This window comes from Pan troglodytes, chromosome 5 (assembly GCF_028858775.2).
Source record: "Pan troglodytes isolate AG18354 chromosome 5, NHGRI_mPanTro3-v2.0_pri, whole genome shotgun sequence".
NCBI lineage: Eukaryota > Metazoa > Chordata > Mammalia > Primates > Hominidae > Pan > Pan troglodytes.
The window spans coordinates 139,019,351-139,036,219 of NC_072403.2; the positions used below are offsets into that span (position 1 = coordinate 139,019,351).

At 36.1% G+C, this 16,869-nt stretch overlaps 1 protein-coding gene across 2 annotated transcripts in view; it reads left to right on the plus strand.

The window, feature by feature from the left end:
- RSPO3 (R-spondin 3) overlaps positions 1 to 16,869 on the plus strand; it is a 78,376-nt gene that overhangs the window by 12,168 nt on the left and 49,339 nt on the right. The gene's annotated exons all lie outside the window — the stretch shown is intronic.

Consider the following 16,869-nt stretch of genomic DNA (forward strand, 5'->3'; position numbering starts at 1 on the left):
CTTATAGAATTTAGTTTTGTTTTTCAATTTATGATGAGTTTTTTTTTTATCTGGAAACCAAAAGGACCCTCGTTGCTTGTTTGGTAACAAGGAACAAGGTCCAAACATGGTATCCTTAGCCCCTCTGACTTTAATTCACACACTCTCATTTCATGCCATCCTCAAGATGGTAACTCTCAGTCCCCTCCACAAAGACCGAATATAATTTTAAAAGGACAGTCTTTCTTTCATATAGCACATTTCTAAGACATCCAGCCAACTTTCCAGTTCTATCCAGAGCTTAATGTAGATCCAAGCTTTTAACATAGATCTGTGGGATTTCCTTGGAGGCCAATTAGGCTTGCAGTATCACATAGATGCATACTTGGCCCTAGTACAATCAATAACATTTGCTATCATATCCAGCCTGTGTTTTTAAACCTGTGGGCATTATGTGACCATACCCCAAAGTTTAGTTTCTAACAGAATAAGGGAGAGTTGCAGCAAGAGAACCTCCAAACAATTTCATGCTATAACTACCATCTTCAGTATCCATGTGGACATCCCATTGACATTCCAGGAATTCATTTTAAACTGTTTGCCTCTGAACTGAGTATGTGCTGTAAGGAGAGGCTGCGATCCAAGAAACCTTCATGTAATAGTTTTTACCCAAACTATTTAATTCACAAGCTGTTGGGCTGAAGTGCTCTAGGTCATCAGATAAGAACACATTCAAATGAAAAATGCCAAGATTTTCCAGTGCAGGATATTTTCGTCACCCTTCCTAGCTCAAACTCACTTCCTCATCCACTCCACAAATTCTAAACCACTACTAAGATGAGTTGAACAGTCTTAATTTTATAATCTTCCAAAGAAAAAATAAAGACACAGACAGCCGAGTTAATTTATAAAACAGTGCTGCATTTATCTTGGCAGATGTCAGTTTTCCCCCCACTAGCTCTTTCATGCTGACTACTTAGCAACTCATGGAGGATCAAGTCATTCCTATGTATTAAGCACCTTGAGAACCATTGCACTGAGTAAGTTTGGTGTCTCTTCACACACTTCTTGTACAAATTTCTTTCCTCATAGACAATTTATTTACTGGGTCTCTGAAACCTAAATAATCCCTTTACTTTAAACCTGAAGTAAATGGAGAGTCATTTTTACAAGAGCAATAAACTAAAGTGGCTGTTCAAACACTTTACTTGAATTGCTCTGGACACTGAAATACCTTTTTGTTAATACAAACCCTTCATATTCTAGCAGGAAAACCCCTGAAATTCTAGGGTTGCTTAAAATTGTATAACCAGGAATCTCCCCTCTCCCCCAACACCAGCCCCCTGATCCTGGGAGTATGCCAGTAATTTTGCAGGATTCATTCTGACAAACTGTTCTGGTGTAAATGTTTATAGAAATCTTTTCCACTAGAGATTAAACAAAGTTTAAGTAACTGTGCCTAAATGATAGATCTTAGTAGTGTTTGCAACAGCCGGTCTGATGCTATCTGATGCAAAGATTCTGATACTGTATACTAGAGAAAAGGCTAAAGGAAAAAGAATCAAGAGAGGAGTTAGTATGAACTGTATGTAATTTGAACTGCAAAATATTATTCTAAGTTATCTCTATACAGATTAGTTTTTTTAATGTGCACAGGATATAAGGGAAATGAGTTCATTTAAATTGAAAAATAGTAAAAACTGACTACTGGTGCTTTAATGGCTTAAAAAAAGGTGGGGGCAATTACAAATCTTATCACATGCCAGTTCAAATGCAATTCTTGGCTAGTTCTCCAAATTATCACCAAAATGAAGTAACATATCTGAGATCTGATCTGATGTAAGCTCTGGTATCCATATTATTATTATTCAAAAACTACTAAAAGGGATAACTGCTGAGCTCTAAGCCTTATATTGAATATTATTTATTAAAACAGGATAGTACCCTAGGCCTCAAGAGGTGAAAGCAAACCAGTGTTCCCTTTCTGTGATTTCCTGTTTCCACAGCATTTTCAAGTGTTTATTATATACTAAGGGATTACACAGCTAAGCAATTAAAAACCTCAGAAACTTCATTGACTGAATTTCAAATTAATGCTACAGCATTAATGATTCCTGTGATACTTGACTAGGAAAGGCATATGTCATTTAGACTAGTTAATGTTTCCTCTTTCCCTTGATGATTTAAGGCCTACCTTAAAATTTAAGAACCCATGAATCTTAATTTCACTTCTTTGTTGGTAAGTCACAATATGAGATTTCTTCTTAATATCTAGAGATTACTTCCTCATTACAGACATAGGATTTTTTTAATTTTAAGATTTTTTTGTGAAAAACCATTTTAGAAAAAGTTCAATGTAAACAATGTTAAAACATATGCAATGGAACTTTACTCCTTTTTGTTTTGCTTCAAACATAATGGCAGTCATTCACTGCTAAGTTTCCAGTTGAATCCTATTTAAATACTGTATTTGCTATAAATGAGCAAGGAAAATAATCAAAAGGGATCCATGTAATATGAAATAGAAACTTTATAAACTTAATTGGAAGATAATCCTGTCTTTCTAATTACCTTCTTAGAATCTAGATGTTCTTGATTTGACTGTAGTGAGAAAAATCCCACCTTAGGAGGCAGGGACATTGATTTTAATTTATATATTGCTATATAATTTAGACAAATCATTTAGTCTGTGATTTGATTGTATCCACTATACAAATGAATTCATAATCTTTCATTTATCTGAAAGCAGAAAACTGATCTTAAAGTCCACTCCTCCAACAGTAAGATCAATGAGCTTTCCCTTTTCATTTTTATAGCATGCTCTAACCTTAGATAGTTGCCCGTCCAAATGTCTAGAATGCTGAGTTATGGCTAGAATTCAAAAGTTTAAGTTTCTTTTTGCACATTCATGGAAGTTTTAGACCATATTTTTAAAAAGCTAACAAGCCAAAAAAGGAATCTTGTTAGGGGAAAAATATGGAAAAATCAAAATTGAACTCAGCACTAACTACAATATCATACATTCATTTATTTATTTAATAGCTCTTTATTAAACAATTATTATGTGCCAAAATTACGAAAATGAGCAAAACACACCTGGAACTTGCCCTTGTAGTATTTCACAGTGGTTAAGAAAATATTAATTCAGAATTTAAAAAACAATATTTGGCTAAAGATAAATTAGAGCACTTTAGATATCATTTCTAAGCTGAATAGTACCTCTTTTTTGATTTGTTTAAATAGCGTTGGAAATTAATTAGTTTACAATAAACCTAATACCTACCCAGATTTTTCTCTGGGAAATAGAGACAAAGCTGAACAAGACCACATATGGGGATGAAGCAGGAAGGTGGAAGGAAGATTAACTGAAAACATGGGAATTTATTAGGCCTTCTGGTATTTTCTTGTCTTAAAATTTATGAGCATTGAATAGGACTCATTACTTAGCATGCCGTTTGTGACAATCATAGGAAGTATGCTATTGTCCACTTTAAATGTAGTTAGCATTTTTAAGTAAGCCTTGTAATGGTGTGGCATAGCTTGGCTGAGTGAATTTCCATTTTTGGCACATTGACTAATTTCTATAGCTGAACTTTCACACTAGTTCATTAACTGGAATTACTTTTCCCAAACACTAACATATTGTATGTTTTAAAATAGTGCATTTTTTGTCCATCTCTCTGAAGCATTTTCAAACCTTTTATGGTAACCCCATGACCACCACATAAAACGTATAAGTCAATCTACTTAAAGCACCAGTTTGGCAAATATATGTCAACAAGTTATTTGGATTCTTATGTAACTCTGTTGATGACCTTTCCTAACCTCAGTTGATAGCTTTAAAGATATCAGTTGCCAAAATTCAGAGTCTTGAAAATAACTTGATTCAATTCTTTTCGGTATGTGATCACTGACTTGTAAAGGTCTTTAAGTAAAGAAAGGCTACTACCAGCTACTTCCACATGTTTATCTCATGGAACCTTCACAACAATTTCATGAGTTATTATTCCATTTTATAAATAAAGAAATTGAGGCTGAAAACAACTAAGGAACAGATCAAAATGACATAGTCAGAGATGGTAAACCTAAACTGTACATCTAGATCTTCTGACCTAATGAATAGCTTTCCCCAATACACCCTGCTTTTCATTAAGCCTGTAAAAGAGAATGCCAGAGGAGGTTTAAATGAGAAATAGTTATCTTTGCAACTGAGATGGAACTACTAATACCTCATTAGACAAAACGTGAGGGTGTGAGAAAATAAACCAGACTACTTGACAGAATGGTTACTTAGGAAGTGCCAGGCCAGGTTTTTTAACTGTTTTTAAATCAGAGGCCCAACAAGATTGCAACTATTGGCCGGGTGCGATGGCTCACGCCTGTAATCCCAGCACTTTGGGAGGCCAAGGCGGGCAGATTACGAGGTCAAGAGATCGAGACCATCATAGCCAACATGGTGAAACCCTGTCTCTACTAAAAATATAAAAAATTAGCCGGGTGTGGTGGCACATGCCTGTAGTCCCAGCTACTCGGGAGGCTGAGGCAGGAGAATTGCTTGAACCCAGGAGGCAGAGGTTGCAGTGAGCCGAAATCGTGCCACTGCACTCCAGCCTGGCAACAGAGTGAGAATCCATTAAATAATAATAATAATAATAATAATAATTTACAACTATTGTTCTTAAAAGATCCCTCTGATTGGTAATGGTAGCAGTAGTAGTAGTAGGAAATGGGAAGATGTGAACTCTATTAATAAGGGAGGTAGAATCTGTAAGAAAGGTGATTGGAGAAGAGGATAAGGAGGGCTCCTGGATTTCCGATTGTAGCATCTTCATGGTGCCATTTGCTGCAACAGAAAAGCACATGTCGACTAGATGTAGTGGCTCTCACAGGTAATCCCAGCATTTCGGGAGGCCAAGGAGGGCAAATCTCCTGAGTCCAGGAGTTCAAGACCAGCCTGGGCAACATGGCTAAACCCTATCTGTACAAAAAATACCAAAATTAGCCGGGCATGATGGCTCAAACCTGTAGTCTCAGCTACTGTGGGGGCTGAAGTGAGAGTATCACTTGAACCCTGGAGTTTGAGGCTGGAGTAAGCAGTAATCATGCCTCTGCACTCCAGCCTAAGCAACAAACTGAGACCCTTCCTCAAAAAAAAAAAAAAAAGGCACATGTCAATTAAGTGTACAATAGTTTTAATAGCTAGGAAGACTTTTGTGAATTATATATGCAGCATAAACCACTCATGTTACTGAAGAAGATAGAGACCAGAGAAGTAAGTGACTTCACTGAAGTCACTTTGCAGTGGAGCCAAGAGTAGAAATAACTCCTGTGGCCATTCTGTAATACCAAATGCTACACAGCAGGTGGTTCCAAGGGTTGACCTTCCAGAGAAGGGCTCTGTGGATCCTCTGCCAATCTGATTTCTTATGTGTTTAATAATGGCCTCCTTGGACAGAATTATCTGTTCATTGACTGAGGAGTTGCTTCACAGTCTCTTTATTTCCTTACTCCAAGATATGCCAAACTTTAAAAAGTTACAATAACCTGTTGCCCTAAAGGAAGATGGCTCATGACAAGGCACAATTTTAAAAAACAAACCAATTACACATGCCGTACTCTCAAACACAGTTATCCATTTCCTCATCAAACATATTATATTTCTGGGAATGAGGAAGGTTCAAATCTGATCCTGAGCTGGAAAAGTATCATTTTGCCCATTATCAGCAATAACTTATATTAATATGATTTTGTACAGCATATAGACACTTTCTCATGGTCTTATTTGATTTTTTTCTCAACACCCTTTTGAAATGGGCAGAACAGGTGTTATCATACTCATTTCACAATTAAAGCTCAAAGATGGTAAGTGATTTGTATGGTATCACAAGGTTGGTAAGTTGCAAAACTTAGCCTCAAAGGTCTTGTAGGGGGATAGTTGTTTTGTTTTTCTACAGTTCTATGACTTTTCCCACACTACCACAGTTCTCATATATCTACCCTGAAGTTCCTACTATTAGTATAATTCCTTTGGATTTGACAAGAAAGGCATGTAGATTAGAGGAAATCTTTATTATAGATGAGAGTCTTACTAGCTGACAATGTGAACTGGCAGATCTTTAACGTCATGTCCCATTTGAATACCCATGAATGAGCTTATTGTGGGGAGAAGGAGATACCGAAGCAAGAGCATCAAGCATTGTTTGGCAAACTGTCTTCAGGAAAAAGCAGAAAACTTGCTGGGTATTCTCTAGGGTAGTAGAACTTTCTGAGAGAGATGGTTGAGTTTTGATATAATGGGATGTTTATTAATAAATGTCGTTATGGGCTGGGCACGGTGACTCATGCCTGTAATCCAGCACTTTGGGAGGGTGAGGCGGGTGGATCACTTGAGGTCAGGAGTTCAAGACCAGACTGGCCAAATGGTGAAACCACGTCTTTTCTAAAAATATAAAAATTAGACAGCCATGTTGGTGTGAACCTGTAGTCCCAGCTACTTGGGAGGCTGAGGCAGGCGAATCTCTTGAACCCGGGAGGCAGAGGTTGCAGTGAGCGGAGTTGGTGCCACTACACTCCAACCTGGGTGACAGAGAGAGACTCCATCTCAATAAATAAATAAATAAATATCATTATAAGATAATTGTATGGGCTTTCCCCAAGTATCATGATATTTGTTTTACTAGACATAATCAAGTAGACTGTTACAGGAAAGCAGTTTGAACTAGATACCTCTAAAGTTCCCAAAGTTTATGATTCTATTGGCTGGAAGCTGACTATATGGATCTCAATATTCTCATCTGCAAATTTAAGGGAGAAGGAAGAGCTTCAAGAGCCCTTTAAATTCCATAGGTAAATTCACCATCCTTTCAGATATTATGTATGTATTCCTACATAAAGCATTTTGTTCATAACATTTTCCCTCTTTCCCCCTTTCCATTTGTCTCAGTTTTTCTTTTCCTTCAAGTTCCATAACCATTCCTATCTGCTCTCTGTAATCTTTAGATATCTCAATTATCAATAATTGCTCCTGCCTTTTAATTTGTGGCAAAAAGTTTCTAATCTATACATTTATGGTTTTTAGAATATTAAAGTATTATCTTATTAATTGTATTGTAGGCTTCTTGAGTCAGAGACTATCTTTTGTCTCTCAGTATGATCAGTACCTAGAAGACTGCTTCCAGTAATCACTGAATAAACAATTATTTGTGAAGATAATAATAATGTAATACTGAAAGTGTGGTATTTATATCATCTTCTTCAGATTCACCTGGGATGCTTCTTATCAATGCAGTTACCTAAATCCACTGGATTCACTTCCAAATCAAAATATTTGGGAGTGGCATCTTACCTCGTCATTGTAAACAAGTAATCCAGGCCATTTTTACACACAGTAAAGTTTTAGAATATTTAGACCTTTGGTTTCTCTGTACCATATAGACCTTTGGTTTCTCGGTACCATATTGATATCATTTCTATGCCATATCTTACCTTTTTCAGTCTATTTAAGTAGGTGTGTGTCTTCAGTGAGCAGCTAGTGCCTCAGAGGTCTTCTTGACCCGGATGTCTGTGACTCCTATTAAAGTCTGTGTCTATGGTCCTTAAAAAGTAGCCACTCTCTATGACTGTTAGTGAGTTTCTGGTTCCCCAAGCTTCTCACACCTCCTGTATTAGAAGCCTCAGTATGTATCCTCTTTTCTAAGAGTTATTATTGGATAAAGCTGCCAGCTGCTTCAAATATGGATGATGATAACACAGGATGAGTTTAGTGCCTCTTGAGTTAAACAAAGTGTCTTATACCTATGATTTTGATGATTGCCTATGAGAGTCCTAAGCACTTTACACAGCATCTCACTTAATCCTCTCAAATACATATCAAGCAGATATTCCGGTGTTACAGATGAGGAAACCTAGGCTCAAAAAAATTAAACAACTTTTGTCTAAATATATAATCAGACTGGAAATTCATTTACACAAATAATTGATTATATTCATCTTTGTATGCTCACCTACTAGAACACTGTGTGGATGTTGAATAATTTAATTTTTTAAATGAATAACTGGATAAAAAATAAATATTGGTAACTCAGCTAGAAAACATGACAACTAGGGTTCAAAACCAGACTCTAAATGAGTGCAGAGCCAGTACCTCTTCACCCTGTCCCTGTGCTCTTCTGGGAAGTGTGCAGGACCCATTTCTGAATGAGGTCACAATGCAGGGAGCCATGCACATAAGTATAAAGATGCATCATACTTACAAAGGTGCATGTATATTCTTCTTCAATTCCGTTAGCAATTGGAGCCATGCACATAAGTATAAAGATGCATCATACTTACAAAGGTGCATGTATATTCTTCTTCAATTCTGTTAGCAATTTTGTGAATCTAGGAAAAAAATCACTTATTTTCTTTGCTCAGAATTTTATATGTGATACATAAAGCTGGAGTTTTTAAAAATGGTATACTCACTATTGGTACATCTTCTAGTGCCTGTTGAAATACCACAAGTCTCTCACTTGCTGTTTACTTATGCTAAGACGTCAGCCATCAGATATGCTACTTTAGCATGCTATGTAGCACAAATATCCAAGTTTGTTCACAATATAACAAAGTGGAGTTTGTTTTTAGCACAAACTGAAGTTTGTTTCATTCAAGAATGTGAAGTTAGTAGTTATGGAGCACTCATGCGGATTCATTACCATTAAACTATCACATTTTCTGTTTATGTTGATTTCTAATTATTTCTAACCTTAAAAAAATTTCTTATTTTTTTTTAAGGTTAGAAAAAAAATATTTCTAACCTTAAAAAAATATTTCTAATTATTTCTAACCTTAAAAAAAAAATGGAATGCCTTTCTCAGCCAGACCACAGCACATAATGATTCCCACTGTTGGATGAACACTGTTGGATCTGTCTTATGAAAAACGTTGTTATTACCCACTAACTCATCAATAGGTCCTGGCTCTCTACAGAATCTGGGTCTCATCACCCCCATCCACCCCCTCTTGTCCTCTATTCACCTCCACTTGGGAACATGGCCACTTGGAGAAGGGGAAGCTTTCCCTCTCTTAGCAACAGCTGGGGATGTTGACTCAGTACCTTACATTTTACACTCGTAGCAGAGTGCATTCACTTTACAAAGGATTTTTCTACTTGCGATTAGGAAAAAAAACCACCTCTTTATTTTTGGTTCTGTGAGTAGTCTGTAACAGTTTCAATAGCAGCATCAACTGTAGCTAGTCGGTTGGTCACAGGAAAGTTCATAGGGTTTTTATTACTTTTGAAGTATCCAATTTGAAATTAGTCCATAGATTTTTAATTCATTTAAGGAATTAAAGTACATAATATTAAGATACTAAAAGAAATATTAAATTAGAAGTAAAAAGCACAGTGTTGTTACTCTAAGTTATTTAGACTGTTTCAATATGCATTGCTAATGGTAACAATTTAGAAAAATACAAGAAAAGATTATATGCAAGACTGTAATTTTTTTGCTTTTTATTCTTTCTTTGTTCTTATGACCTTTCATGTATTTGATAACTTTTTTACTTCTCCCCACTTATTCCCACACACACACTTACATAGAATGAAAATTAAAATCCCAAAGCAAACTAAAATTACTGCTAGAGAAAGATGGGGAGGAACAGAGGAGAAACGAGATAGTCCCAAGAGCAAAACACATGTAGATTGATGCACAGCCTCTTCAAAGATTGGAATCTGGATGTAAATCCCCAAGTTTGTTGCTAGTTAGAACATTTTCCTCTAATATACGAGTTAAAAAGAGAACATATCTTCATGGAATACAAGATGCTGGTTCTGTTCCAAGATCCATAAAATTAACACAAATTAAAGTAACTATATCAGGCAAAATGTGTTCTTTCCTTTCCTTCTAATATTTACTTAGAAATGCAGAGGCTACATGTACTTAGGCTTTTTACTTTGGCCCTCAAGGGATGGGAGGATCTGGCTCCAACCACCCTTTGTAACTCATTTTATAGCACTCAACGCATTGCAGCCTCATTGGTACCTGTCATGTTGCTCCTTGTGCCCAGTTTCTCCCATGGCTTTATACTGTTTGCACTGCTGGTGCTCTACCTGAAATACTCTTCCTGGGTTTACATGATGACTCCTCCTTATTCTGCAGGCCTCGGCTAAGGAGTAGACTTAAAGGTTCTTCCCTGACATGTATTTAAGGAAGCTTCCCAGAGTTATTCTCTGCCTTATTCACCTGTTTGTTGCCTTAACAACACTCATTACAATCTTTAATCATTTGATTCCTTGTTTACGTACTTATTAACTGATGAACATCATGTCTTCAGGAACTGGATGTCTTATTCATTCCTGCCTTTCCTGCATCACATGAAATGTTGAGCACACTGTGGGTGAAATTTTTGTTGAAAACCTTAATCATAGTTTCCACAGTGTATCCATATACAGTGAAGCCTACTTGCATCTATCTTTCATTTCTAGTCCTGATTTTGGACTAGCTGTGGTTAGGCAAAGCATAGCCTTCAGTTACCAGGTTGGCTTTGAGCTCCCAAATATTCATCATATCTTAGATTTCATGAATTCTACAGCTAACATCATTTGCTGGCCATTTTCTTAATATTTTGGGCTGACTTGATTTTAGTGGAAAGCCTAGCTATTTGCTGCTTAATGTTAGGTTTGTTTTATTGCTGTGGCTTTATTTTAAAGTATTTATAGAATATAAATATTAGACTCCCTTCAGGAAATTATTATTCAGTAAGAGAAAAAGAAAGATTTTCCAAGTTCTCAAAGAAACCATTTCCATTAAAAACAGTATGTTTCCCCACATAATAATAATGGTGGTGCACCAACTGGGCTGTATTCAGCAGCTGGTGAAGACATTCCTCTCTGAGACTCTTAGGAATTCTGTCAACCTCTGGTGTAGGCACAAACTTTCAGATTAGATGTTGATTTAGTAGGATAAAAGATACAGCAGACTCTATTATCCTAGCTGTTAAAGTTCAATTAATGTATGTACTTTTGAGTTTGACGAAAGACCAATAGAATTTGTATGTAGGTGTGTGTGTGCATGCATGGGCATGCATGCGTGCATATATATATGTATATACACACATATATGTGTGTGTATCCATATACACATGCGCAGACATACAAACACATATGTGCACATATTTAAATATGTATATTTAAATAGCATAGGTGAATTTTAATTTACTTAATGGTTAAAACATTGGTATATTAAAACCCTAAAACCATCAGATGATAAACAGTATTTCAAAAATGGCAGGGTCTGTATATATTTGGACATATAAACATGTGGTTCTTTCAATAAGTTATCAATAAAAAATAATAATGAATAAACCTGTATTCACCCAAATATCATAGTTTGATAATCCAAAAGGAGTGTTGTGTCCAAATAAGTAATTATATTTATTCAAAAAATCTTGTGTTCATATTCTGCTATCTATACCTAACTTTCTCAAGTTGCCTAAATGGTTGTGGAGACCTAGCCATTGTCGCCTCTACTTGCAAGCTTTAACACATGAACAAATGAGAAACACTGACTCTGAATATTTTCTTGGGTTGACTGGGCAGAATTTTAGAGAGACAGCCAAATAATTCAAATTTTTAACATTAGACTTTTCTTAAAGTGATCATTGCCACCAGAGGAATCGGGAAACATCTCTTAATTTTCAATAAATGTAATATTACTCCAAACTTAAATGTGGCTCCGTAATAATCAAGTCCCAAGATACGGTAGAAATGTGTTGTCCTAACTTAGGCAAGAAAAATCGCCACATTTTCTCTAAGGGAATGAATTACTGAAGTAAATGACACATAAAAAAACCATTATTACTTCACTTTGAATGATTGATTTCATAATTAAGCATTCAAAGTTTATGTAATTTGCAAGGTGATTTCTTTGCCAGATATTCATAGGCATAGCCCACTTAAATTGTTATAGATACTTTCTGTTAAACATTTACTACTTTAACATTTTTATTATTCTTTCTTTCGGGTTTTTTTTTTTTTTTTTAGACAAGGTATCTCTCTGTCATCCAGGCTGGAGTGCAATGGTACAATCTTGGCTCACTGGAGCCTGGGCCTTCTGTGCTCAAGGATCCTCCCACCTCAGCCTCCTGAGTAGCTGAGACCACAGGCATGTGTCACCATGCCCAGCTAATTTTTTTTTTTTTGGTAGAAACAGGGTTTTGCTGTGTTGCCCAGGCTAGTCTCAAACTCCTTGGCTCAAGGAAAGTGCTGGGATTACAGTTGTGAGCCACTGTACCTAACAACATATTTATTATTTTTTTAAAAAATAGCTTTTTTATATGTATTGTGTTCATTCCTTCAATAATCAAAAACACTTTATTGAGAACCTATTCAATAAATAGCTTCCTTGAATAGAAGGTGGGAATTATCTCAAATTCCTGAATCTATAGAGGAAAAAAGAAGAAGAAATTATCAAACCATGAGACCTTTTCCCTCAGGAAGCGTACAGTCAATGTGAGCACACTTCTAAAAAGAGAAGGCATGGAGGAAAGGACAGATGTAAAAAAAACTTTGATTATAGAATTCAGTTGGTCTCTTCTCTCTACCCTGTCTCTTAAGGCCACTGCATACAGAAAAACAGGCAGTGAATGTTGTGCAGGCAAGTATGCTTTGGAGAGATTTTATATATGATGTTTTTATTGTTGTTAAAAATAACTTAGATCAAATTTGTGAATTTATTAATTTTTAATTAGATTATAAAATCATTATTACTTTTATGTATCTGGCACTTCTTTCCAACTCAGTCAAACCTGTTTTATTAGTCTAAAGTCTACTAAAATTTACATTTCTGGAAATTAGCTACAAATAAATGATCACCAGCAGTAACTGGCAGCATGCAATAATGGATTTTTTTCACATAACAACTTACAATAGATGTTAGTACATTTGTAACTGAGCTTTAGAAGTGAATTAACGTAAAGCAAATGCTTGAAGCTTGCATTTAAGTTGTCACAGAAACAGAATTTAGTTCCCAATACTGTATTAGTTGATACATCATAAACATTGAAAACAAGTAGCCAAAGGTTGTATATTGACCAAATGTTCTGGTTCCATTTAAAATTCTGTATTCTGGATATTTTATCAAAGTTGAATTAACTCTTATGATAATGGCAAGTCTCTTAGGAATGGTTGCATCAGTTATGTATCACAAGTTAAAGGTTATCAAATAGTAGGAAGCCTTCCTAACAGATAGTGAAATTGAAGTTTTTTACTCAGGGAGTGTTGACAGTTCAGACACTGAAAGTAGGTTTAAGTTATGTATCAGTGCACACCCTTTTTGTACAACTAACCATAATAAACAAGTTAAGAAATAATAGTTCCCTCTTTCTTAATTCTAAAGATAGACATATTAATTTCACTGTGTATGTGACACATTTTTAGTAGAAAGTCCCAATTTAAAGTTTCCATGAATTCTGCCCATTTTCCCACTCATATCTACCCCCATTACACATCTAAAGTTTACTTATATATAAAGATATAGTTACCAGATATCAAAGATCTCTATTTTCACCTCTGATCTAAACTCACTATTTTTCCAGCAGGCTATTCCTTAGAGTTCAAGTTTGAAGTTTCAAAATAAATGATTATGATAGCTTCTACTTACTTGTATCATAAGGCAATTACCACAGTTAATTTAGCTTTTGAGTATGCTCTGAAAGCAACAGTGAGTGACCTAGAAATTCAAAGTATTGTTTAAAGCTGCTTATAATACATTTTGTTCTCTTACCAAATGTCCCCTATTTTGCATGATGACTTCTTTTTCTGTAATTTTTCAGTAGCTTCCCCTTGTTTTTTTTTTTTTTTTTTGAGACAGAGTGTCACTCTGTCACCCAGGCTGGAGTGGAATGGTGCGATCTGCGCTCACTTTAACCTCCAACTCCCAGGCTCAAGCAGTTACGGTAGCTGGGATTACAGACGTGCACCACCACACTGGGCTAATTTTTGTATTGTTAGTAGAGACGGAGTTTCACCATGTTAGCCAGGCTGGTCTCAAACTCCTGGCCTCATGTGATCAGCCCACCGTGGCCTCCCAACATGCTGGGATTAGAGGCGTAAGCCACCGTGCCAGGCCCAGTAGCTCCCATGGCTTTTCTAATTAAGTAGCCACCATCAGAGACTCATGTGTGCATCTCCAACAGCCACTCCAAAGTAAGCTCCATCTATTAAGCATCACTCTCTGGATATTTCATAAAATCTGCAAAATTAATGATTCCAAGCCAGGTTTATCTTTTTAAACATCAGTATTCTATGCACCATGCCCTACTCTCCAACTGCAGGCTTTTACTCCCCTGGTAGCCCCTCCCCTCTCTATTCACTGGCTGGACCTAGAAACCCACCTTTTCAAATCCTCTTTCTTGTTCAGCCTACATGCCATTGGCCACTATATTTGGTTGGTACCACCTCCTAAATATCCTTGAAACATGCATCCCTTCCTCACTACATTATATTGCCTCTGAAGTACTTTAAGTTATCATCAGCCTCTTACCTTGACTACTACATTATTCTTCTCCTAGTTTCCATGCCTGCCACACTGCCAGGGAAATTTCCTTTCCAATTCAAATCTTAAATTTCAATCACTGGTGTGATTGAAACACCCTATGTTTACAGAAGAATTTCATTGGCCTATCTCACAAAAGTTTCTGTAATCTAGATCTATTTTATACTTCCAATCTTCTTGTTATTCCTTATATCTTCATTCCCCACTACTTATGCACCAGTTGCATCAAACTCATGCCAGTCTCCTTCCCAGCTTGGGTCACTGTAGTGTTTCCTTCTCTAGCCACACATGGCCACTTACATACTGATAAACTCCAACTCGTTTTCTAAGATTAAGTTCAAACACTGAGATTCTGTGAAACTTTCCCTACCTCTCCACCAACAACTTCAAATAATAGTAGGAAAATATTGTTTGAAAAAGGTGATTTAGAAATTCAAAATGAAGTTAATATTGAATGGGGAATAAAAAGACAGACACATGAGAAAGTAAAATTCTATTTTCTGTCTCAGAATCACAAGTTTTTATGGCTGAAAGTGTTGTTACAGTCAATATAGACCAAAGTTTTTTGTGGTTTCCATATAAAAAGTAAAATCTCTTGCCTTAAAATGAAGTTTGGGAAATTTGTACTTAGTTGTGTAATACTGACTGTGTAATTTGTATGATCCTTATACGGCATTCAAGAAAGCTGTCACTACACTACATAACCATAAAAAAAATCTAGACTCATTGAATCTGAGCTTCATAGTCTTCATTTCTCTCTCTTCCCACAGCCAGCATTTAAACCTTCCTGAAGAAATAAGGTTTGCCATCATTTGATATTCAAAATTCATTGTCCATATTCAAAATTCACTGATTAAAACATATAATTTTATTGCAAGTTGGGACAACTAGGTCTTTCTTGCTTTTTCAAAAATCAAATTTTTAAAAACCCTTGCCTAGGAAGTCATTATATGAAAAAAAAAGGTAAAAAGAATTATTGTAGCACAATGTTGACTGTGCTGCATTTCATCAGTAAAAGTTTTAGAGACAGAGGGAATCAAGCAAGGTATTTTGGCACATCTCATAATTTCAGTGGATACAGTTACAATCATGAGACTTATTCAAAGCTCTCTCCTGAAGAACATTCCAAACATTCAAAACCTAGTTTTTAAAATAAAATTTATCTTAAGGAATGTCAGTTTTTGAAGCTCTGAATATGTAAATCATGGTTATATTAATAATTGATGTATTTAAAATTATATCATAATTGGCAAAAGTTTCAGAATACATAAAATTAGAATTTTGTGTTTTCTTTCAGCAGCCACATTTCAGAGATAGGGATGGATTGACATGGACCAATATGGTCCATCTTTCTTAAACCCAGAGTCTCTTAGTGCCCTGAGTTTGAAGCACTTTTCCTTCAAGTTGAGGTCCACTCTCCTATAGACAATTCTATGAAAAGGTCTTACAAGTTTTTATCTACACCTCTCGCTTCTTGAAATGGATAATGATAGATTCCAAACACATGGAAATCTCTTGCCCCTTTTACTTTTTAGGATCTTTGCAAGCTTACAATATGTACACGTTTTCTGTAAGTCACCAATGCTGAGTTACTGGCATGAAAAATGACCCTGTTACTTGGAAAGTAGTTTCACTTACAAGTCCCCCAGGCCCTGTAATGTCTAAACCTCCTGTGCCACTTTATGTGACTACCCCACCCCCACAGAGGAGCATGCACAGGAAAAGCAGACTTCCCTTCCCCCACACATTTCCTTAGTTTATTTACAAAACGTCTTGGAATGAGAATGAGCTGCTTGTGGTTCCTGTGGCTGATTCGGGGATGGTTTCCTACAGGCAGAGGATGCTGGTCAACCGAATGACCTCTCTGTAACTAACCCGTGCACCCCTGTGGTAAGGCTGTTTGGTCTTATAGGTACCTCTTCTAACTAAGCTTGGAGGGATTTGTTTTTGTGGTAAAGAACTTAGTAATAACCAAACGTCACTGTAAAGACAGATTTAATAATGTTAAGGTCCATCAGAGCCTACTCCTTCTACTACCAACAAGAGAAGCCAGAAATACACTGGCATGCCTTTAGATTCCTGTGCATCAATCTTTCTTTCTCTAAGGATTATGTTTTTTTTTCTTCTGGCATCTTCAAAGGACAATAAAGCTATTAGCAATATATTTGAGTGGAGAACACATTAGGAAAAGAAATCATCCTAAACACCAGCTATATGAGAAACATCCGTTAGTCAGTAGTTTTTGCCAGCTCATGCAGAGGTGATGATGACTATTTAATAGTCAAAAGAAGATTTAAAGTTGTGATGATCTTAAGCAAACATGAGTCTCCCAAATATTCATTTCTGTTTGTTCAGA